Here is a 23,452-nt window from a genome sequence, read left to right on the forward strand (position 1 = left end):
CTGAATGAAACCCCAGATCCCTTTTGCTCAACACTTTCCCACCTTATCATCCCTCTGTCACAGGACATCACAGCATCCTCTTGGGCATAGTGCTGAAATAAAAGCCACCACAAAACAAACATTCCAAACATAATTTACATAAGAACATAAGAAATAGGAGCAGGAATAGGCCACTTGGCCCCTCGAGCCTGCTCCGCCATTCAATAAGATCAGGGCTGATCTTGGGCTCAAAGCCACTTCCCTGCCCGCTCCCCATAACCCTTCACTCCCTTATCTTGTAAAAATCTGTCTATCTCCACCTTAAATGTATTTAATGACCCAGCCTCCACAGCTCTCTGGGGCAGAGCATTCCACAGATTTACGACCCTCAGAAGAAATTCCTCCACATCTCAGTTCTAAAAGGGCGACCCTTTATTTAAAACTGTGCCCCACGAGGGGAAACATCCTCGTTGCATCTACCTTGTCATGCCCCCAATTTACAAATGATTAATTCCAATATTACATTACAAAGTCAACTAATCACCCTTGTGCATTCCCTTAGTGTCTGTCTTTTGTGTTCCTTTGCCTATTCTAGTGCTCCTATGCAGTGCTACCCCAGTAGCTGCAGCATGGCTGGTGGAAGGCTGCTGACATTCCGGGGGGAACACTGCAGATGGCCTTGCAGGACAACGGCGACCAGCTCTAGGCCTAGAAGGCCCGGCTGTAGACTGCACCACCGCGGTATGGGCAGTAGCAGTCTGGGCTGGCTGGCAACTGCAATTGCATTGGCAGAGTGGAAGTACAAATGCTGTCATCCTGAGAACGGACAGCAGGTTCTTGCTCCTCCGGGGTGGCACCTCAGCATTCCTAGCCATCTGCTGCAGGGCAGATTGCTGGACTGCTGCGAGACCCTGCAAGCCCTTTTCCACACTTGTAAACCCAGCCACGATGGCGGCAGTCTGATCTTGCGTAGCAGCAAGCTGAGCCTGCATGAGCTTCCAGTGCAGCACTCAGACATTGGGTCACTTCTGCTTGTGCTGCAATGGAAGCTGCGACATCACCCGTCACACCTAGCATCATGGTGGGGTCCACAAGTGCTCTAATGGAGTTGCCCATCTCTTCCATCCTGGAAATCATGGACTCCAAGTTCTGTGCAAAGCACTGTGCAATGTTGGAGCTGATCGCCTCCATTCTCCTTGACAGTGACACGAGACTCTCTGGCAGGCCTGCCATTGCACCAAGCATTTCTGTGTGCATGCCCATCACCCTTCTTCTGAAGGCCACCCCATCGAAGTCCTCATCGGAGTCCTGTGCAGCAGAACTCGTGTGCAACCTCGCCCTCCAGGGAGCTGGCACCTGCATTACCCTCTAAAGTTCGGGCTGGTGCCTGGGAGTGTCAGATCGAGTGTCGGTGTCTCTTCCCCATCACTCTCCTCCTCTACTTCTTCATGCACAGGCTGGGCTGGTTCTTAGGATCACCACAGCTTCAGTGATGACCCCTCCAATTATCTCTTGCACTGTCTCCTCCAGCTGGGTCAGGTTCTGTAGTTATGCTTGCCCCCCCCGCCTGTTTGCTCCTGCTCGCTCTGGTTGTGCACCACCTTGGCCTGCAAGAGAAAGGGAAGTGTGTCAGTGAGTGTGGTGCAATGTGTTTGGGTGATGTGCCTGTCATGGTTGAATAGTTGGCATTGTAAGGTGTGAGATGTGAGGCTTGCAGCATTGGTGTGTGAGGGTGAGGTGAAGATATGATTGTGGAGTATGAGTCGTGATTGCTAGAGATTGTTGGTAGGTGAGTGATGGGGGTGTGGTGCATTGAGCAGTGTGTGAGGCTAGTGGTGCAGTTGTGGGATATGGCATTTGAAGATGCATTCACTGACCTTGACCACTCATGTTGTAAAGTCTGTGAGTTGTTTAGTTAATTAATACACAGACTACCAGAGTAACTTAAAACAGGACTTTACTATTCGAAGGTCAGGGCGAATCTGCCCAATAAATCCTGACACAGCACTTATATACCGGTGTGGTCACCGTCGGTATTACAGTATACAGAAGCCAACAAAGTAGTGCAGCACCTAAAGTAGTTCTCTTAAAGGTAGACGGGTACATACACTACAATCCTCCCTTTTTAGCTTACAACATACTGATTCCCCATTAAACATACATTATAACATATATACAACTTTATGCAAGACAGTTCACAGATTCAGTCTCTCTGGAGGTTTCCGGACTCTGTCCGGATAACGCCTCGGTGGTGTCGTAACTCCCGGCAGGGTAGTAGGTGCTTCTGGCAAGGTCGATTCGGCTTGAAGGACAGTGTCAGGTTCATCTGATTCCAGTATTACCAGATCGGAGGTAGGTGTTCTGGGTATCTCTGTCTCAACATTAACCGTGCAAGGTGGTGGAGTAGTTTGGCCATTTGTGGCTGACCCTATGATCTGGTCAACATGGCGCCTTATTATACTGTCCCCAATGTCCACCGTATACATCAACGGCCCTAGCCTTTTTCCAATAGTTCCAGGCTGCCATTTCTCGGTACGGTAGTCCCGGGCCAAAACTTGTTGACCTATCTGAAAAGATCTAGTTGGCCTTTCATTCATGCCCTGGAATTGCCAGTTCTCTACGTCCCTTCTGACGTTTGGCTTAAGCAAATCCAGCCGGCATCTTAGTCGTCTATTAAAAAACATCATGGCGGGAGTTTGATTTGTGACCGCATGTGTTGCATTCCTGTACGCCAACAAGAAGCTATCCACCTTATGTTGTAAGTTAATGGCTTCATTACCCATGGCCTTTATGGCCTTCTTGAAGGTCTGGACAAACCTTTCAGCCAATCCATTGGAGGTGGGATGGTATGGGGCTGACGTGTAGTGCTTAACCCCATTGCTCTTTAAGAATTTCTTGAATTCTTCGGACACAAATTGCAGTCCATTATCAGAACAGATCTGTTCCGGCAGCCCATTCCTAGCAAACATGGTCCTTAACACTGTGATGGTTTTTTCCGTGGTGGTGGTGGACATCTTTATTACCTCCGACCACTTGGAGTGTGCATCCACCGCTATTAGAAACATTGAGTCCATAAATGGACCAGCAAAGTCGATGTGTACCCTTTGCCAAGGAGATGAGGGCCACTCCCATGGATGCAGAGGAGCCTGTGGTGGCGCGGTTTGGACCTTCTGGCATCCTAGACAGCTCTTAGTGATTTCTTCGATGTCCCCATCAATGCCTGGCCACCACACAAACGCTCTTGCTAGGTTCTTCATTTTCACTCCACCCAGATGTCCCTCGTGCAGCTCCTTTAACACCTTCTGTTGAAGTTTGGGTGGAATCACCACTCCAGATCCACACATCAGGGTTCCTCGACACACTGACAGCTGTTCTTTTCTCTGCGAAAATGCTGGCAGCGTTGGTTCGCCCTGTGCTGGCCATCCCTCCACCGTTAAATCATAGACTCGTGAGAGAGTCGGGTCATTTCTTGTTTCGCTTTCGATCATCGAATTTGTTACTGGTAGACATTCCACTATGGATGAGTGGAACATCTCTACCGGGTCCACTGTAGTCGCTTCTTCTACTATCGGCAATGGCAAGCGCGATAACCCATCAGCATTTCCATGCTGTTTGGACCTTTTGTATTCGATGTCATATTGGTGTGCCCCAAGTAACACGGACCACCTCTGTAACCTTTGTGCTGTCATGGTGGAAACGGCCTTGTTAGGGTTGAATATGGACACCAACGGCTGGTGGTCTGTCAGTAATGTGAACTTCTTGCCCTGCAGGTAATGATTGAATTTCTTTACGCCCCACACAAGGCTGAGGGCCTCCCTATCTATTTGAGCATAATTTCGCTCCGCGGAGGTCAATGATCGGGACGCGAATGCCACTGGCCTTTCCGAGCCATTTGGTAACTTGTGTGAAAGTACTGCTTCAATTCCATAGGGGGAAGCATCACAAGCTAGACGGAGAGGTAACGTTGGGTTGAAATGAGCCAACACTTCTTCAGAGGTAATCAACGCCTTGCTTCTGCGAAAGGCCTTTTTACATTCCTCACTCCACTTCCATGGTAATTCTTTCCGCAACAGAGCATTCAGCGGATGCAGCACCGTGGATAGATTCGGCAGAAACTTGTGATAATAATTAATCAACCCCAAGAATGATCTTAACTGTGATACGTTTTCTGGAGCGGGGGCCTTCACGACAGCTTCTATCTTGTCAGGTGACTTGTGCAGCCCCTCTCGGTCAATGACATGACCGCAGTACGAGATCCGTTTTTGGAAGAACTCACATTTCTTGCGATTAACTCGAAGGCCATATTCCTTCAACCTAGTGAGCACCAGTTTCAAATTTGTGAGGTGTTCTTCCTCGTCTTCTCCTGTAATCAGGATATCGTCTAAGTAACACTGCGTGCTTGGAATTCCTTGTAATACCTGCTCCATGGCCCTCTGCCAAATTGCTGGAGCCGAAGCTACCCCAAAAACCAGTCTATTATAACAATACAAGCCTCTGTGTGTGTTGATGGTGAGGTACTGACGCGACTCTTCCTCGACTTCCATTTGTAAGTATGCCTGTGCCAGGTCTATCTTGGTGAAGTGTTTCCCTCCAGCCAACGAAGCAAAGATATCTTCAATCCGCGGAAGCGGGTATTGTACCGTGTGAAGCACCGGATTCACTGTGATCTTGAAGTCTCCGCAGATGCGGACCTTCCCCGGTCCCCCTGGCTTGTTACTTGGTGAAGACTTCATGACGGGAACAATGGGCGTGGCCCACTCACTCCAGTCCACTTTTGACAGTACCCCTGATCGTTCAAGTTCTTCCAGTTCTGCCTCCACAGCAGGTCGTATCGCGTAAGGTACCGATCTGGCTTTGAAAAATTTTGGGCTTGCATGTTCTGCAATCTTAACCTTTGCTTTAATTCCTCGCAGTGTTCCCAGTCCTTGCTGGAATACCTCTTTAGCTTCGTCCAATATTCTGGACAACCGTTCAGGTTTGACATCTTCCTCTCCGGAATCTACCGTCATGGTGTTTAGTGAATGCCAGTCTATCTTTATTTTCCTGATCCACTCCCGTCCCAGAAGTGGTGGACCTCCCTCAGGCAACACACACAGGTCCATCCTTTGGTGATCTTTGTCCTTGTATCTCACCTTGACTTCTATCTTTCCGATGGGGTATACTTTGTGCCCAGTGTATGTCTGCAATACTAGTTCCGTATCCCGTAGGGGAATATGCTTGAATAACTTTTTATAATCATGCTTATTCATGACCATCAACGCCGATCCGGTGTCCACTTCCATTTTCACTTGGACTTTTGCAATCTGTAGTGTGATCCAGATAGCTTGTCGGTCAGCTTCATTCCTCACATTGTGAATTCTCAGACTATCCCGTTCCTTGCAGTTGGAGTGTGAGTCCGAATTCTGTTCTTCCGGACTCTTCCTAGTCACCTCATGTACCTTTCTGTACCTCTTTTGTGGTGACTCATTATTGTTGGTCTTCTTTCCTGACCGGCATACCTTAGCTATGTGACCGAGCTTGCCACATTTCCTACATTCCTGGTTTTTAAACCAGCATTGGTTCTGGTCGTGTGTTGTCTTCCCACAACGATAGCATTTCGTTGTACCCGAAGTAATTTGCTGCACACTGAGTGCCGCTGCCTTTAGCTGCATGTCCACCGTTCCTTTCACTGCGGCTTCGTTCGATGCAGCAATAAGGACAGCCTTATCAAGTGTAAGATCGTTCTCTTCGAGCAGTCGCTTTTGCGTTCCTTCCTTTGACAACCCGCACACGAACTTGTCTCGCAATGCCTCTGTCAGATTCCCTCCAAACTGGCAGTGTTTCGCTAGTCTACGCAGTTCGACCAAGTATTCTGCGTTGCTTTCGTCTTTCCTTTGCGTTCTCGCATAGAATTTGAATCGTTCCGCCAACATCAACGGTGTGGGGTTCAAGTGATCCTTCAGAACAGTCACAATATCATCGAAAGTCTGATCCGCCGGTTTAGCTGGTGCTAGTAGATGCTTCAAGAGCCCGTATGTCTTCGCGCCCATCGAGTTTAGCAAGGTTATAGCTTTGTCATCTTCTATTTTATTGGCCTCACAATAGATCTCAATGCGTTCCACATACGTGGCCCAGTCTTCTACCTCGGAATTAAAATCGTTGATGTTACCACACTTAGGCATCTTCCTCTCTTCCTGATAACACCACGAATTATTTCTTTAAATTTTCTTTTATTTTTTTTTCCCCAAGATGGCGGTTCCCGCGAAAATGGCGGTTTCCCGCGCTTATCTTCTCTCCCCGCCCACTTCAATGGCGGTTTCCCGCTTCTGTCTTCTTCTCCGCCTAATGGCGGCTTCCCGCGTTTCTTCCCTAGCGGGAGGGGTACACTTTCCCCACGGGCGACAGCCGCTGGCTTTCAGGTTCACAGCCTGCGTGTCGGCTTCAGTGCTTTCCCTTTTCTCGGCAGGGCAACCGGCGCTGGGTACACCCCGTTGACGGCGAACAGTTTCAGCCGCTGGACTGGCTCTCGCTCAGTCTCCCTTGGTCGGTGTTGTGTATGTAACCTGTTCCACCTTAAGAGAGCTTAAGCCTGTTCCACCTTAAGAGATGTACTACTTTCTCAGGCTGCTGTAGACGTAATACCGGGGGTGAACACACCGGTATATAAGCACTGTGCAATAATCTTGTATTCAGTATAGTCCCTACCTCCAACCAGTAAAGACCTGTTTTTATTGTTACTCATTAGTCTGTGTCTTAATTAACTAAATAATTCACAGACTTAACAGTCGGCTCTGCCTCTCCCGCTCGCTCGGCTCCCAATCGCGCCTCCCAGCCCTCTCGCAGTCCGGAGCTTCCCTCCCCGGCTGCGGCTGAGGTTTTATATCTTCCCGCGCCTACACTCCCGGTCGCAGCGCTTCGTGGCTTCGGTCGCTGCCCGGCCTTTTTCGCCGGTCGCGGTCTAGCTGTCTCACGACGCCGTTGCGTCCCCAGCCTGTCTGTACCGCGGCTTCCTTGCTCCACGCTGCCCCAGTCTCAGCGCCTCTGGGCCCGACTTCTGTCCGGCTCCTTTCCCCCTCGACCGTGGTCGAGTGCACCGCCCTTATCCTCCAGTTATTCTTTTTACTTTTCCCTTACTCACAGTCACCGTGGCCGGCTTGCTTCTCGTGCTGATCGGCTCACTCCTCACCGTGGCAGAAGGGACAGTCAGTGCCTGTTGCTGATGGAAGTCTTTGTCTCTGAATTCTTCCTCCTTTCCAGCTCTGCAGACTCGAGTTTTCTCCCAGCAGAATGACGAGGGCGGTTGCCTCTTCTCGACGCTCGTTAACTGCTTCGGAAGTATTGTTGCCGCAGGGTACGATCGGACTCATCGCCACTGTAAAGTCTGTGAGTTGTTTAGTTAATTAATACACAGACTACCAGAGTAACTTAAAACAGGACTTTACTATTCGAAGGTCAGGGCGAATCTGCCCAATAAATCCTGACACAGCACTTATATACCGGTGTGGTCACCGTCGGTATTACAGTATACAGAAGCCAACAAAGTAGTGCAACACCTAAAGTAGTTCTCTTAAAGGTAGACGGGTACATACACTACACATGTGAGGTCATTAAACTTCTTCCGGCACTGGATCCATGTCCTGGGGACAGACTAGTGGCACTGACAGCTTCAGCAATCTGCCCACACTGCTTTTGTACAGTGTGTCTGCAAGGCCTCCTGCCCCCCTGCGGGTAGAGGACCCGTCTCCTCCTATAGACCCACTGTACCAAGGCCTCCAGTGCTGCATCAGAGAACTGAGGTGCCCTTTCTCTGCCCTATTGAGACATTGCTAAGTTGCAGCTGCAGTCACAATGAGGTACTTCTCTTACAAAGCACCTCCTTTAAGAAGTGCAGACAGCCTTTCACTCTGCAGGCAACCTTTAAATAGAGAGCAGACTCCACACAATATTGGGCCCCCTGTCGAGCTCTGAGCCAACCAGCAGCGTGTTTAGCACTGAGCTCAGTGCTGCAATCATGCTAATTAGCAGGCAGCACAAATTTTGCGTGCTGCCTGCACTACTTTCAAAGGGCGCGGGCACATTGCGATCCCTACGCATGTGTTCAGACCTTTTCCAATTTAGCCCCCCAGGTCTCTCAGTTCCTGCACCCCCATGTAAGATTGTACCATTTAGTTTATATTGCCTCTCCTCATTCTTCCTTCCAAAATGCATCACTTCACACTGTGGAAGAAGATGGCCTTAAAACTGTCAGTGTATGGCTACAGAACAGTACCATTTATCAGGTGGCTCTAGTGAGGCTTGTCAACCTTTTATACATTTACTACTGGCCTATGCTAAGCCTTGACACAACGGGGTCGATTTTAGGTCAGGTGCGGGGAATTGGCGGGTACCCCGAATTTAGTGATTCCGACACAATTGTAAATGGGTCTGTGAGATTGATGCAAATTTAACACAATTGGCCAATTGATTTCCAGCGTGCGGGAAGCCTTGGCAATTGAGTATTTCCAGTCAGAAAGTCACAGAATATGACGTCATCATTGCTGCTGCTTTTAAGGTCCACAGCAAGCCTTGCTTCCTCTGCAGGCTTCCAACCTTCAACATTAAAATGGCGCAGGAGGAACGGCCAGCGGGAGGGCCAGATCTGCCCCCAAATTTGATGAGGCTTCACTACAGGCATTACTGGATGGTGCTAGGGCCCACAGGGACGTCCTCCTCTCTTCTTCAGGGAGGAAGAGGCCTCCCAGCCAGACCAAGGCTGTGTGGCTAGAGGTTGCAGGTCAAGTCAACTGCTTGGGGCTCACACGAAGAACGTGGTTGCAGTGCAGGAAAAGATTCCGTGACCTTCTTCACACTGGAAAAGTAAGTACTGTATGATGTTTCCATCACCCTCAATCTGATCCCCATTGCCTTTCCTCACCAGCACTCAGCTTTAGCAATCTCTTCCTGCACATCCCACTAGACACACACATCCATGCACCTTTACCCATTCCTTCTCTCTCTATGCTCACATTCACAGAACTATGCCACCATGCAGCCCTCACATTCCCTCTCACTCTGATGCTTTGAACACAACTGACAACGCACAGGGAGGACCCTTGGTATTGCAACCTCACTCCACCTTTGTCTCCTTCCAAGTATCTATGCTATGCAATCTCTGCACTCACTCCTTCATTCTCACTCAACCTCCACTTGTCTCCCTCATTGCAGGAAAAGAGAGCCCACAACAGGAGAGAGCGAGCCAGGACAGGAGGAGGGCTGCCCTCATTAGCCCAGCTCACCCCCTGGGAGGAAGGCGTCCTGGAGATTGCTGGGGCTGACCGAGATGTGGACATTGGGGAAGGACAGGCAGGAACATCCCCGCAAACTGGTGACAGAATAGTTTTCCATCTCTCGCATTGGCATTGCATGAGTCGCTGATAATGATTCTGAAGCTACATCATATGGACTTATGATCATCTGCAAAATGCAATGTGCATGTAACCTTGGCATCACATCTCTAACTTTTTCCTTGACTCCCCCACAGGGCCATCGAGAGCCCCCGTCCCCACTGTGCAGGAGGAAGAGCCTGAGCAGCCAGACTCCTCAGAGGAATCTGCAACCTCTGAGGGCGCAGCGTCATCAGAAATAAGCACACCCAGCACCAGCACAGATACTCCCACCTCGGTGGGACCTTCGGGACATAGAGTAGAGTTGTCACCTGGTGTATCACAGCTCACAAGTGAGCATCAGCAGATTGTGGAGACAGGGACAGCAGTGGAGAGTCCTCGTCAGAGGGCGCAGGACTCTGCCAGCTCGGCTCAGCTGCATGTCGACCCTCTGCCTCTGGGTCCATCTGTAAGATCAGAGATGATGGAACTCCAGGCACAGATTCAGGAATCTCTGGCAGGTTTTGTCTCTAGGGTCGCTGCGAGTGTGGAGCGAATGGAGGAGTCCATAGCGAACATGAGCAGAGCCTTTGTGGAGTCACTGGCGCATGAACGCACCAACATGGAAAGGATGGCTACCTACGTGGAAATGATAGCTGCCTCCATGGTAAGGCTGGCTACGGTAGAGGAGAGGAGGGCTACGGCCATGGAGGAGGTTAGTCGCCAGGGTATGGAAAACGTGAGTGTTCAGAATAGAATGACATCTCTTGTGGGAGGGTATGCTGTGAGGAGGATGTCGTGAAACTCCAGTACGATTTGGACAGGTTGGGTGATTGGGCAGAAACATGGCAAATGCACTATAATGTGGATAAATGTGAGGTTATCCACTTTGGTGGCAAAAACAGGAAGGCAGATTATTATTTGAATGGCAATAGATTGGGAGAAGGGGAAGTGCAAAGAGACCTGGGTATTCTTGTGCACCAGTCGCTGAAGGTAAGCATGCAGGTACAGCAGGTGGTTAAGAAGGCAAATGGTATGTTGGCCTTCGTAGCAAGAGGGTTCGAGTACAGGAACAAGGATGTCTTGCTGCAGTTGTACAGGGCCTTGGTGAGACCGCACCTTGAGTATTGTGTGCAGTTTTGGTCGCCTTACCTGAGGAAGGACGTTCTTGCCATGGAAGGAGTGCAGTGAAGATTCACCAGGCTGATACCTGGGATGGCAGGAATGACGTTTGAGGAGAGATTGTGTCGATTGGGCTTGTACTCGCTGGAGTTTAGAAGATCGAGAGGGGATCTCATCGAAACCTATAAAAATTCTGTCAGGCCTGGACAGACTAGATGCAGGAAGGATGTTTCCGATGGCCGGGGAGTCCAGAACCAGGGGTCATAGTCTAAGGATAAGGGGTAAGCCATTTAGGACTGAAATGAGGAGGAATTTCTTCACCCAGAGAGTGGTGAACCTGTGAAATTCTCTGCCACAGAGGGCGGTGGAGGCCAGTTCATTAAATATATTCAAGAAAGAGTTGGATATATTTCTTAAGGCTAAAGGGATCAAGGGATATGGGGAGAAGGCAGGGACAGGGTACTGAATTTGGATGATCAGCCATGATCTCGTTGAATGGCGGAGCAGGCTTGAAGGGCCGAATGGTCTACTCCTGCTCCTATCTTCCATGTTTCTATGTTTCTTGAGGAGCGATGGGCATCTATTGAACAGAGAAACCAGACCTTCATGGAAGTCCTTCTGAGTAGGACTGCCATTGCAGATACGGGTCCCCATGGCCCCCCTGATGTGCAGCAAGCTGCTCTTAAGCCACTTGCAGGCACTGAGGGGGATCTGACCCATGAGAGGGAGGTTGGTGGCAGACCTCAAGGAAGTGGGGGCTCCTCTCCAAGCGCTCACACTTCCATGCCACTGCAGAGCCCTCCGTCAGAGCCCCGCCGGAGTACACACCCAACGGAGATAGAGGTCTCAACCCCTGCACAGCCGCAGGAGCAGCAGACTGCTGACGAGCCCTCACAGGCTCGCCACCCCAGAGGACGCCCGCCAATGGTGTCGAGACAGGAGCAGCAGGAAAGTGAGCAAGGGGCCTCCACATCTGCTGAAGCCACAGGGGAACCACTATGTAGGAGCACACGTAAGAGGAAAATAAAGCACAAATAGTCACAAGGGTAGTCACTTGGGTGAAATGCTGTGTATTTTGTGAAAATGCCATCAGTTGTGTGTTTTTCATAAAAATTCTGATGGCAACTTCTGCAGTTGTGGCGTGTGTCATTTCACGAATGGGGCTGGAGGTCCTCTAATGCCAAGAGGGGAAGGAAAAAAAGGCCTCCCATGCTTCTGGTAGGTGCCTCAGTTGAGGAAGCGCTGAGTGAGGGTGGCGAGAGGGGTCTCAGGAGCTCACACTGGAGATGGGTGTCAGGCTCCAAACTTCCACAGATGTGGTTAAGCCTGGTAAAAGTTGCCCCAGGCCTGAGACAACAAAGTCCTGCCACCTGCAAATGATGACTGATCAAATATCCTCTTTAATGTTGGACCTGCAGCTGATAGTCAGTAAGCCAATAGTGTTCACGCCAGGTTTCACAGGCGTGATCCCCACCAGGCGCGTTTTACATGTAGGGCAATGTCTGTTACTGTAAGTATTCCGTCAAAACTATTTGTCTGCTTGCAAGACAAAGTGGTACATAGTAAAAGGGAAGAGACCTGAAATGGTAGGAAGTCCATTAGTTACAAGGCCTTTGAGAAGGCCACCCTGTACTTCCTTGTCAATAAGAGCATTAAGATATTAGGGAGATGTGAAACAGCAGATCTCTCTCCCAAGTTCCAGGCTAGTACAAACCTAATCTTGTTATGTTTTGTTCCCCTTCTCACTCACTTACACAACTATACAAACATCGCGCCAAGGATTTTTGGGACCATAGATGATCAAACTAGGTATATATTGTTGAATGTTTCATCAGCTTCCACATTTTTAGTAGCACATCTGAGCTGATAAAATATACCAAAATGTGCAGGAAAGATTTATCAGTCATAGAAATGAAGCTGATGGAGGATATTATGTTGTGGTAAATGGTGTGATGTGTTTTTTAGGATATACAGTAATGAGCTTATTAAAACCACCTTGTTCTGGTAGCTTTCCACTTGAGGTCAGTTCATATGTTACTGCAGTGGATAAGTGGTTGAGTGCTCTTCCTGCTGCTGTGGCCACCTGCATTTACACATACATTTCTATAGCCTAAATGAGCCATATTTATTAAGACCATGCCAACCTCAGGGTAAAGGGTTTCCTGTGTCATAGTATCTGTTATGTGTAAACTGTTGCAGACCAAGGTGATAAAAATATTCCCTGATGCGCTTCCTATTTCACTACAAGCCTGTTTAGCACAATCTAGACATTTCCACGAGATAATTGTGAAGCCATGTTTCCTCTGCTTATTTAAATATCTAGATGTTTGTGACATCTGTTAAAGAAGCAAAGAAACATTGGAGATGTTACGAACAGGGGAAGGCTATTCGGCCCAATAAGCTTCACTCTTTATGGTTGATTGCAACTTTATCTTCTCACCAATTCCTTAATCTTTTTCTCCTGAAACAGAAGTTGTTTCATGAACTTAATAAAATTATTTTCTTCAATTGCCTATTAAGGAAATAAAGAGCTTGTATCTGTATAGCATCTTTCACAATCTCAGGCTGTCCCAAAGCGATTCATTGCCAATGAATGTATTTTTGAATTGTAGTCATTCTTGTAAGCCAATTTGCGCACATCAAGGTCTCACAAAGAGGATTGTGATAAATGGCCAGATAATTTGTTTTTAGTGAGGTTAATGATGGGATTAATGTTGGCTAGGACATTGGGCGAACTCCCCTGCTTTTCTTCAAATAGTGCCATGGGATCTTTTTCATCCATGATTCTATGATTCAACTCAGTGGACAGATGGGCCCTCAGTTTAACGTCATCTGAAAGTCAACACCACCTTTCTTCAGTACTGCCCTGAAATGTCAGCCTAGATAATGTGCCCAAGTCCGTGGAGCAGCGCTTCAACCCACAACCTTCTGGCTCAGATGGCAGACTGCCACCAGGTGAAAACCTAACTAATTCTCTAACTGGAGCCACCGAAGTGCGAGTATCTGCTCTGGTGTCATAGAGTTATACAGCACAGAAAGAGGCCCTTCGGCCCATCGCGTCCGCGCCAGCCATCAAGCCCTGTCTAATCTAATCCCATTTTCCAGCATTTGGCCCGTAGCCTTGTATGCTATGGCATTTCAAGTGCTCATCCAAATGCTTCTTGAATGTTGTGAGGGTTCCTGCCTCTACCACCCTTTCAGGCAGTGAGTTCCAGATTCCAACCACCCTCTGGGTGAAAAAGTTTTTCCTCAAATCCCCTCTAAACCTCCTGCCCCTTACTTTGAATCTATGCCCCCTTGTTATTGACCCCTCTACTAAGGGGAAAAGTTCCTTTCTATCTACCCTATCTATGCCCCTCATAATTTTGTACACCTCAATCAGGTCCCCCCTCAGCCTTCTCTGCTCCAAGGAAAACAACCCCAGCCTTTCCAGTCTTTCTTCATAGCTGAAGCGCTCTAGCCCAGGTAACATCCTGGTAAATCTCCTCTGCACCCTCTCCAAAGCAATCACATCCTTCCTATAGTGTGGCGACCAGAACTGCACACAGTACTCCAGCTGTGGCCTTTGATGTGCCTCAATAATCCCGAGACTCGATGTTAGCGAAACAAAACAAGGCTTTTATTAACTTAGAAGTGGAGAGAGGTATCTTCCCTGGAGGTCTGCAGTACTGGCTGTGAGGCCAGACTGAGCTGGCTTACATAGAGGCCAGGTATGGGCGGAGCCCTACACACAACACATTCCATACATTCCAATACACAATACAATGGTGAGGAGAAACCTGAAACCAACCACAGTCACAGGCAATACAATGGTAAGGGGGAACCTGAAACCAACCACAGTCACAGACAGTGATGAATGGAATATTTCATCACATTCACCCCTTCTATAGATTTAGTCTGTTCGGGGGCTTGGTAGTCCTCTGCGACCGACGTGGCTGTTGTGGTGTCGCGGGTGTCGGCTGGGTGTCCCCGGTGGCCTCCTGGGTCTCTGCCGGGGGTGCCGCCAGGGTTGTTGAAGGGGTAGTTGGTGGGGGTGCCGTTGGTCGATGTTCTTCCGGGGGTGATGAAAGAGTAGTGGGTGGGTAAGAGTTGCTGTGGTCGTTGTTGCTGCTATTGCCGTGGTTGCTGTCGTTACCGGCTGGGGCGACGTCTTTTATTGACACGGTGTCCTCCCTTCCGTCGGCGTGCCGGACATACGCGTATTGGGGGTTGGCGTGGAGTAGGTGCACTGGCTCCACGAGAGCATCCGTCTTATGGCCCCTCACATGCCTTCGCACGAATACCGGACCCGGGGTGGAGAGCCATGACGGCATGGATACGCCGGAGGTGGATTTCCGGGGGAAGCTAAACATTCGTTCATGAGGCGTGGCATTAGTGGCAGTACACAATAGCGACCGTATCAAATGGAGCACATCTGAGAGGACTTCCTGCCAGCGGGAGATAGGGAGGCCCTTGGTCCTTAGAGCTAGAGTGACTGCTTTCCATACTGTCCCGTTCTCTCGCTCCACTTGACCGTTACCCCGGGGGTTGTAGCTGGTGGTACGGCTCGTGGCGATACCCCTGGACAGCATGTACTGGCGTAGCTCTTCACTCATGAAGGACGCCCCACTATCCGTGTGGATGTAGCTCAGCATACCGAACAGGCAGAACAGGCTGTTGAGGCATTTAATGACCGTGGCGCTGGTCATGTCTGGGCAGGGGAAGGCGAATGGGAACCAGGAGTATTCGTCCACAATGTTCAGGAAGTAAACATTGCGGTCGACGGACGGGAGGGGGCCCTTGAAATCTAAGCTGAGCCGCTCAAAGGGCCGTGTAGCTTTGATTAAGTGGGCTCTATCAGGGTGGTAGAACCGAGGCTTGCACTCAGCGCAAGTGCGGCAGTTCCTGGTCAGAGACCGAACTTCCTCAATCGAGTAGGGTAAGTTGCGGGACTTTATGAAGTGGAACAGCCGCGTGACCCCTGGGTGGCAGAGGTCGTTGTGGAGGGTCTGTAGCCGATCCCCGGTGGCGCTGGCACACATCCCTCGTGAGAGGGCATCTGGGGATTCGTTAAGGGCCCCTGGCCGGTAAATGATGTCATACTCGAAGGTGGAGAGCTCGATCCGCCACCTAAGAATCTTATCATTTTTGATCTTCCCCCTCTGTTTATTATTGAACATAAACGCTACCGACCGCTGGTCGGTAAGTAGGGTGAAGCGTTTGCCGGCTAGGTAGTGGCGCACTGCCTCCACGATGGCTTGGGCCTCCTTTTCCACGGAGGAGTGTCTGATCTCGGGCCCTTGGAGGGTCCTCGAGAAGAAAGCTACGGGCCACCCCGCCTGGTTGAGGGTGGCCGCCAAGGCAAAGTCAGACGCATCACTTTCCACTTGAAATGGAGTGTTCTCGTCCACTGCCTGTAGCGTGGCCCGCTCAATATCCTGCTTAATGCTTTTGAAGGCGGCGTGGGCCTCAGCAGAGAGCGGAAAAGAGGATGCTTTCAAGAGGGGGCGGGCTTTGTCGGAGTAGTTGGGGACCCATTGGGAATAATAAGAAAATAACCCCAGGCACCTTTTCAGGGCTTTGGGAGTGTTGGGCAGGGGCAGCTCCCGTAGGGGGCGCAATCGGTCGGGGTCTGGTCCGATTTCCCCATTCTCCACCACGCTGCCTAGTATGCAGAGGCGGTGGTGTTGAAAACGCACTTGTCCTCGTTATAGGTGAGGTTGAGTTTTTGTGCGGTTTTCAGGAACCTCTCGAGGTTCGAGTCGTGATCCTGCTGGTTGTGACCGCAGATGGTGACGTTGTCGAGGTAGGGGAAGGTTGCCTGCAAGTGGTGGTCATCGACCATGCGATCCATCTCCCTCTGGAAGACCGAGACCCCATTCGTCACCCCAAAGGGGACTCTGAGGAATTGGTAGAGGCGTCCGTTCACCTCGAAGGCGGTGTACGGGCGGTCCTCTGGTCTGATAGGGAGCTGGTGGTACGCTGACTTGAGGTCGATGGTGGAGAACACCCGGTATTGGGCGATTTGGTTCACCATTTCTGATATGCGGGGTAGCGGGTAGGCGTCTAGTTGGGTGTACCTGTTGATCGTTTGGCTATAGTCGATCACCATCCGTTTCTTCTCGCTACCCCTTACCACCACCACTTGGGCGCACCACGGGCTATTGCTGCATTCAATAATGCGCTCTTTCAGGAGCCTGTCTACCTCGGTTGCGATAAACCGCCTGTCCTCCCAGCTGTACCTCCTGCTTTTGGTCGCTATTGGCCGGCAGTTAGGGGTAAGGTTCGCGAATAGCGAAGGCGGCTTTACCTTCAGGGTAGCCAGGCCGCACACTGTGAGGGGCGGCTGGGACCCACCGTACTTGAGCGTGATGCTTTGGTGGTTGCACTGGAAATCCAGGCCCAAGATCACGCTCGCGCATAGATTCTTCATGATTAACACTTTAAAATTATCGTATACAGTCCCGTTAACGGACAATTGTACCGTGCAGTAACCCAGAATGGTCGATGTCTGGGTTTTATCAGCCATAGAGATGGTACCCCGAGTAGGGACTGAAGTAAGATATTAAAAATTGGATTTAATAAGGTAAAACAAACCAGGATTCATCTGTAACACCAATATACAAAATGGAGGGAATAGGTTAATTCGTGCTCCGAGTTGAACAATAGAAGTCTGTAAAAGTTGTATAAACCCAGATAAGGTTTAAACAGGACTACGGGGTAACTGCTGAGAGATTAAAACTGTCAAAACAACCCCTTAGAAAGAGGGAGAGATATATGGGTTCGGCCACGCGAGTCGACACTTTTGCACTTAAGGGTTTGTTAAGTGTGAAGCTCAATAGGGTTCTATTCTTTTAACTAACTAAAGTGTTTTTGCTCTGTAGAAATAATTTAAGAGAGAGAGACAGAAAGTCTGTGGATTGCCCGCTTTGGAAAGATCTACTATCTTAGAAAAATACTTAAAAAGACCAAGCCATCTGACAACAGCAAATGGACGATTGTAAAGTAATAAAGTTGAGGCCCCTGGGTCATGAGAAAGTAACAGGACCAACTGATAACGAAATGTGAGATTTGTAAGCGACTGGAAGAATGGAATGTCACGGTTTTATAATTACAATTTAACTGTAATTCTGTATATGCTAATAAGCTTATCCCCGCCTTTAGGGCAGGGCCTTAATTTTTGTATAACTGTGTGAACCTCAAGAGATTCGGTGGAGTTGGAGCCTTGTGTTGGGACGCAAGAGCCATAGCTCCCCAGGCCTGAATAAACCGTTTTTACTTCAATTATTGGGTCTGTCTTTCTTATAACAAGCCAGTGTTGTTGACTTTGTATATCACTTAGTCCACACTTTGGGGGCTTACATCAGGGACCACCTTTAGGGAGAGTTGTCGTGCCAGTTCCGGGTGGATAAAACTCTCCGTGCTTCCACTGTCAATTAAACATTTAACCCCGCACCCGTTTACCTCGATGTCCACCATTGATTTGGATAGCGGGTGGGGCCTGGTCTGGTCCACTGTGACCGATGCCACTGTAGGGCCCTGATCGAGACAAGATGGCGTCCGCGCTGTCTGCTCACAAGATGGCGGACCCCACGAGGTCGGGCAAGATGGCGTCCAAGATGGCCGCTCCCACGGCGCACACGCGGCGGTGGCGGGTTTTGGTTTTGGTTTTCCAGCGGGGTTCCCTCTGCACACCTTCTTACCGCACTTAAAGCAGGTGGTGCCTTTCGCCGGGCACAGGTTTCTGGTGTGCTTTGGCTGCCTGCAGAAGTAGCAGTTGGGTCCCCGACGCGTCGCGGCTGTCGTAGGGCTTCTGGGCGGGGAAGATGCCTTCCAAGATGGCGGCGCCCTTGGTGCACACGTGGCGGCGTGGACGGCGCGGGCTGAAGAGTAGGCGTCCGAGTTTCTCTGGGCCACATCCAGGGATCGCGCGGTGTCCGCAGCCTGTTTCAGGTCCAATCCCGTTTTTTCCAGCAGTCTTTGCCGGATGTAAGTGGAGCTGAGGCCTGTGATAAAGGCATCGCGAACAAGCTCGTCGGTGTACACTGCGGCTTTTACATCTCGGCACTTGCAGTCTTTGCCAAGCATTTTCAGGGTGCCTAGGAACTCCTCCACCGATTCCCCAGGTCGCTGTGCGCGAGTGGCGAGCAGATGCCTAGCATACACCTCATTCGTAGGCTGCTGGTAATGCGCCTTTAAGATGTCGCAGGTGGCCAGGTACGTGTCGGCGTCTTGGATGAGGGGGTAAACCCGGTGGCTTACCCAATTCCGCAGAATTCCGAGTTTCATACTCGCAGCGTCCGTAGCGTCTTTGACGGCTGCGGAATTGTCCAGGAACAATTCCATACACATAAACCAGTGTCCGAAGCGTGCTGATGCGTCCGGAGCATGCTGATCCAAATCCAAACGTTCGGGTTTCAGGAGTTGATCCATTGTGTTGAAAAATAAGTTAATAAAATTGATGTGCCTCAATAATCCTGAGACTCGATGTTAGCGAAACAAAACAAGGCTTTTATTAACTTAGAAGATAACACGCAGTGGAGAGAGGTATCTTCCCTGGAGGTCTGCAGTACTGGCTGTGAGGCCAGACTGAGCTGGCTTACATAGAGGCCAGGTATGGGCGGAGCCCTACACACAACACATTCCATACATTCCAATACACAATACAATGGTGAGGAGAAACCTGAAACCAACCACAGTCACAGGAAATACAATGGTAAGGGGGAACCTGAAACCAACCACAGTCACAGGCAGTGATGAATGGAATATTTCATCACAGCCTTACCAGCGTTTTGTACAGCTCCATCATAACCTCCCTGCTCTTATATTCTATGCCTCGGCTAATGAAGGCAAGTATCCCAAATGCCTTTTTAACCACCTTATCCACCTGTTCTGCTGCCTTCAGGGATCTATGTACATGCACACCAAGGTCCCTCTGATCCTCTCTTTCCTAGGGTCTTACCATTCATTGTGTATTCCCTTGCCTTGTTAGTCCATCCAAAATGCATCACCTCACACTTTTCAGGGTTAAATTCCATTTGGCACTATGTAACACCATCTAACCAACCCATCTATATTGTCCTGTAGCCTGAGGCTTCCCTCCTCGCTATTTACCACCCTACCAATTTTCGTGTCATCTGCGAACTTACTGATCATACCTTTTACATTCACATCCAAATCATTAATGTAGACCACAAACAGCAAGGGACCCAGCACCGATTCCTGCGGTACCCCACTGGACACAGGCTTCCAGTCACAAAAACAACCTTCCACCATCACCCTCTGCCTTCTGCCACTAAGCCAGTTTTGGATCCAATGTGCCAAGGCACCCTGGATCCCATGGGCTCTTACCTTCCTGACCAGTCTCCTATGCAGGACTTTATCAAAAGCCTTACTGAAATCCATGTAAACCACATCCACTGCACTACCCTCATCCACACACCTAGTCACCCCCTCGAAAAATTCAATCAAATTGGTCAGACATAATCTTCCCTTGACAAAGCTATGCTGGCTATCCCTAATTAATCCTTGCCTCTCCAAGTGGAGACTAATTCTGTCCCTCAGAATGTTTTCCAATAATTTCCCTACCACTGATGTTAGGCTCACTGGCCTGTAATTTCCTGGTTTATCCCTACTACCCTTCTTGAATAATGGTACTATGTTAGCTGTTCTCCAGTCCTCTGGCACATCCCCTGTGGCCAGAGAGGTTCTGAAAATTAGTGTCAGAGCCCCTGCAATCTCCTCCTTTGCCTCACATAGTAGCCTGGGATACATCTCGTCCGGTCCTGGGGATTTATCCACTTTTAAGCCTGCTAAAACCGCTAGTACCTCCTCCCTCTCGATGCTAATATGTTCAAGTATATCACAGTCCCCCTGCCCGATTTCTATGTCCACATCGTCCTTCTCCATAGTGAACACAGATGCAAAAAATTCATTTAAAACCCCACCTACATCTTCTGGCTCTACACTAAAAAATGAACAGATTATCTGGTTATTATCACATTGCTGTTTGTGGGAGCTTGCCGTGCACAAATTGGCTGCTACGTTTCCCACAATACAACAGTGATTACACTACAAAAAGTACTTCATTGGCTGTAAAGTGCTTTGGGACGTCCGGTGGTCATGAAAGGCACTATATAAATGCAAGTCTTTCTTTTCTGTCTAATCAGCTCAAATTTCTCTAAGTGCTCAGTCACTCTGTCCTTAATTATAGATTCCAATAACTTCTCCATAACAGATGTTAGACTAACAGGTCTATAATTTCTGGGTTTCTCTCTCTCACCTTTCTTAGGGGAGAGAGAGTGACACGAACACAAACTCCAGATAAACAGCATAAATGCCCTTTTACACTATTTCTCCGGGGCTTTTGTCGAAGTTTCGGTGGGCAATCCAGAGAACTCCCCTCTCCCTCCCCGCGGAAATTCTACCCTGCAGATTCTGCCCGAGAAATGGAGGAAGTGACTGAGAAAGCACTGTCAGAGAGAGAGAGAGGCTCGGAGAAGCTCCAGGAACAGGGACCCGGTCGATCAGCGCTCTTACCTGAGAAAGAGAGAAGGGCAGGAATCATCCCCCCGCTGAGGGGAGACGCCCGCAGTAAAAGGAACAAAAAGCCCAGAGAGCGATAGCAAAAGCCCAGAGAGCGGTCGCTTATACTCCACTGTGAGCCAATCACCCGGAGCTGGGAATCTCTCTGCTCTCTCTCCACTTCCTGCTCTGGGCTGAATCAGCTGATGTAACTTAAAATGGGACAAGAAGAAATAACTTGCATTTATATGGCGCCTTTAATGTAGTAAAAATGTCCCAAGCACTTCACAAACAAAATTAAACACTGAGCCACATAAAGAGATATTAGGACAGGTGACCAAAAACTTGGTCAAAGTTTTAAGGAGCATCTTAAAGGAGGAGAAGCAGAGAGGTTTAGGGAGGGAATTCCTGAGCTTAGGGCTGGAAGAGGTTACAGAGATAGGGAGGGGGTAGGCCATGAACAAACAATATCGGTACTTTTATATCTCTTGTTTATTTTTTCTGGGATTAATATCTGGAGATGTAAAGGGGGGTAATTTTTGCAGTGATAGTTTCTGCCATCCCCTGGGTACGGTGTAGAAAGAGTGGGCCCAATCTCAACTTGCTGCAATTGGTGTTAAAGGAGCAGCAACAGCCTCAAAATGGGGTTGGTGGGCTCGCCACCCCGTTAACCCCGAGGATGGGCTCGCGGCCACGCTTACAGGGATCCGCCCACTCGTGGGAGGTTCCTTTTAATATGCAAATCAGGGTCCTATAACGTACGTAAGATCCCAATGACCATTTTGAGGTAGAACTGGCCGTGCATTCTCCGACCAGTTACACTGGCGATTTGAGTCGAAGAGCTAAGTTTGAAGTAATTTTTGTGGCACCCAAGAGAGGCGGGGGGGGGAGACCCCATAAAAATAATCTGTTTCCGACCCCCTCCGCCTTTGCAATCGCGACCCCAGCGATACGTTAATGAGGATCGTGTGCCAGAAAGGTCCGAATTATTATTGAATTTGCTTCCACCACCCTTTCGGGCAGCATATTCCAGAACAAAACAGCTTGCAGTATCAAAAAAAACCTCATCTCCCCTCTGGTTCTTTCACTAATGATCTTAAATCTGTGGTTATCGACCCTCCTGCCAGTGGGAACAGCTTCTCCTTATTTTACTCTATCAAAACCCCCTCATCATTTTGAACACCTCTATAACTAGTAAAGACATTTATGCACTGATACTAATGATAGCTGACACTTTCTTTGGTAAGTTAGTTCTCAAAGTGAGGGTCAATATTTGCAGCTGGTCCTCTGGGATGCGTCAATATTGACGGAGGGGTTCCCAGTAGGAACATAGGAACAGGAGGAGGCCATTCGCCCATCTAGCCTGTTCCGCCATTCAATTAGCTCACTGCTGATCCATTTACCTGCCTTGGTTCCATATCCCTTAATACCCTTGCCCAACAAAAATCTATCACGTCGGGTTGGCAACTCTGGTTGGTTGTATTCTGGGAGCTTGAATCACATGACTTCCAGCGACCAGTGGGAGTGGGAGCTCGCGGTTGAGGGTAGAATCGCTGGGCATAGCCACCGGGAGCAGTGCCACGGGGAACCAGGGCACGGAGGGCCTGATCCCACTGGAGAACGAGCTACAGGAGGCATTCGGCTCCGTGAAGCTGAAATGTCGGAATGTGGGAAGGTGAATAGCCTCGAAAGAGAAGCAAAGTTCAAAAATAATAGTTTCAACAGAAAAAAAAATCAGCTCCCATTTCATTCCAGGGAGAATCTTCCTGTTCCCTCCCAGCTACGATAAGGGAGAAGGAGTTAGTCTTTGTACCTTGAGCCCGAAGGACTGTGCGTTGCTTATTATTGTAAACCCGTCTGTTGAAGGAATCCTCCAAATAGGTTATGTTGAGAGAGTGAGATGAAATAAGGTGGGAGGAGGCTCGTGTGTAGCATAAACACCGGCATAGACCAGTTGGGCTGAATGGCCTGTTTCTGTGCTGTAAACACTATGTACTACCTCCTTTGGCTTGCTGTCCATTTTTGTCTGATTACACTTCTGAACCACCTTGCGAGGTTTTTCTACATTAAAGTCACTATAATCGATACAACTTGTGGTGGAGGAGGAATACACTCACTGTCACCGAGCATACATTAATAACTATTGGCGCGTGAGGTACTGGATACCAGGCAGCAGCTGCTATATGACCAGACCCTAGTAGATGACACAGCAGCCATGTAATCAGACCCCAGTTGGACATAGCAGCCATGTGACCAGGTCCCAGCCAGGCACAGCAGCTATGTGACCAGACCCCAACAGGACACAACAGCCCTGTGATCAGATTCCAGCAGGATACTGCAGCCAGCAGTTTCACAGGTAGAGAGATTTTTTTTTTAAAATTAATTCTCAGGCTTTGGCTGTTGCTGGCAAGGCCTGCATTTATTGCCCACCCTAGTTGCCCTTCAGAAGGTTCGTGAACAGCTTCAGTCTGCATGGTGAAGGTAGTCAGTGCTGTTAGGTAGGGTGT

At 49.3% G+C, this 23,452-nt stretch overlaps 1 protein-coding gene across 1 annotated transcript in view; it reads right to left on the reverse strand.

Moving 5' to 3' along the window:
- LOC147105827 (peroxisomal succinyl-coenzyme A thioesterase-like) overlaps nucleotides 1-21,122 on the reverse strand; it is a 99,689-nt gene extending 78,567 nt beyond the window's left edge. The window contains exon 1 of the mRNA XM_086010599.1: nucleotides 20,961-21,122. The gene's annotated coding sequence lies outside the window, so the exon portion shown is untranslated. The remainder of the gene's footprint in view (nucleotides 1-20,960) is intronic.
- Nucleotides 21,123-23,452: the final 2,330 nt, after the last annotated feature.

Source organism: Somniosus microcephalus, chromosome 17, assembly GCF_052327205.1.
Source record: "Somniosus microcephalus isolate GS21.2 chromosome 17, FLI_Smic_1.0, whole genome shotgun sequence".
Taxonomy (NCBI): domain Eukaryota; kingdom Metazoa; phylum Chordata; class Chondrichthyes; order Squaliformes; family Somniosidae; genus Somniosus; species Somniosus microcephalus.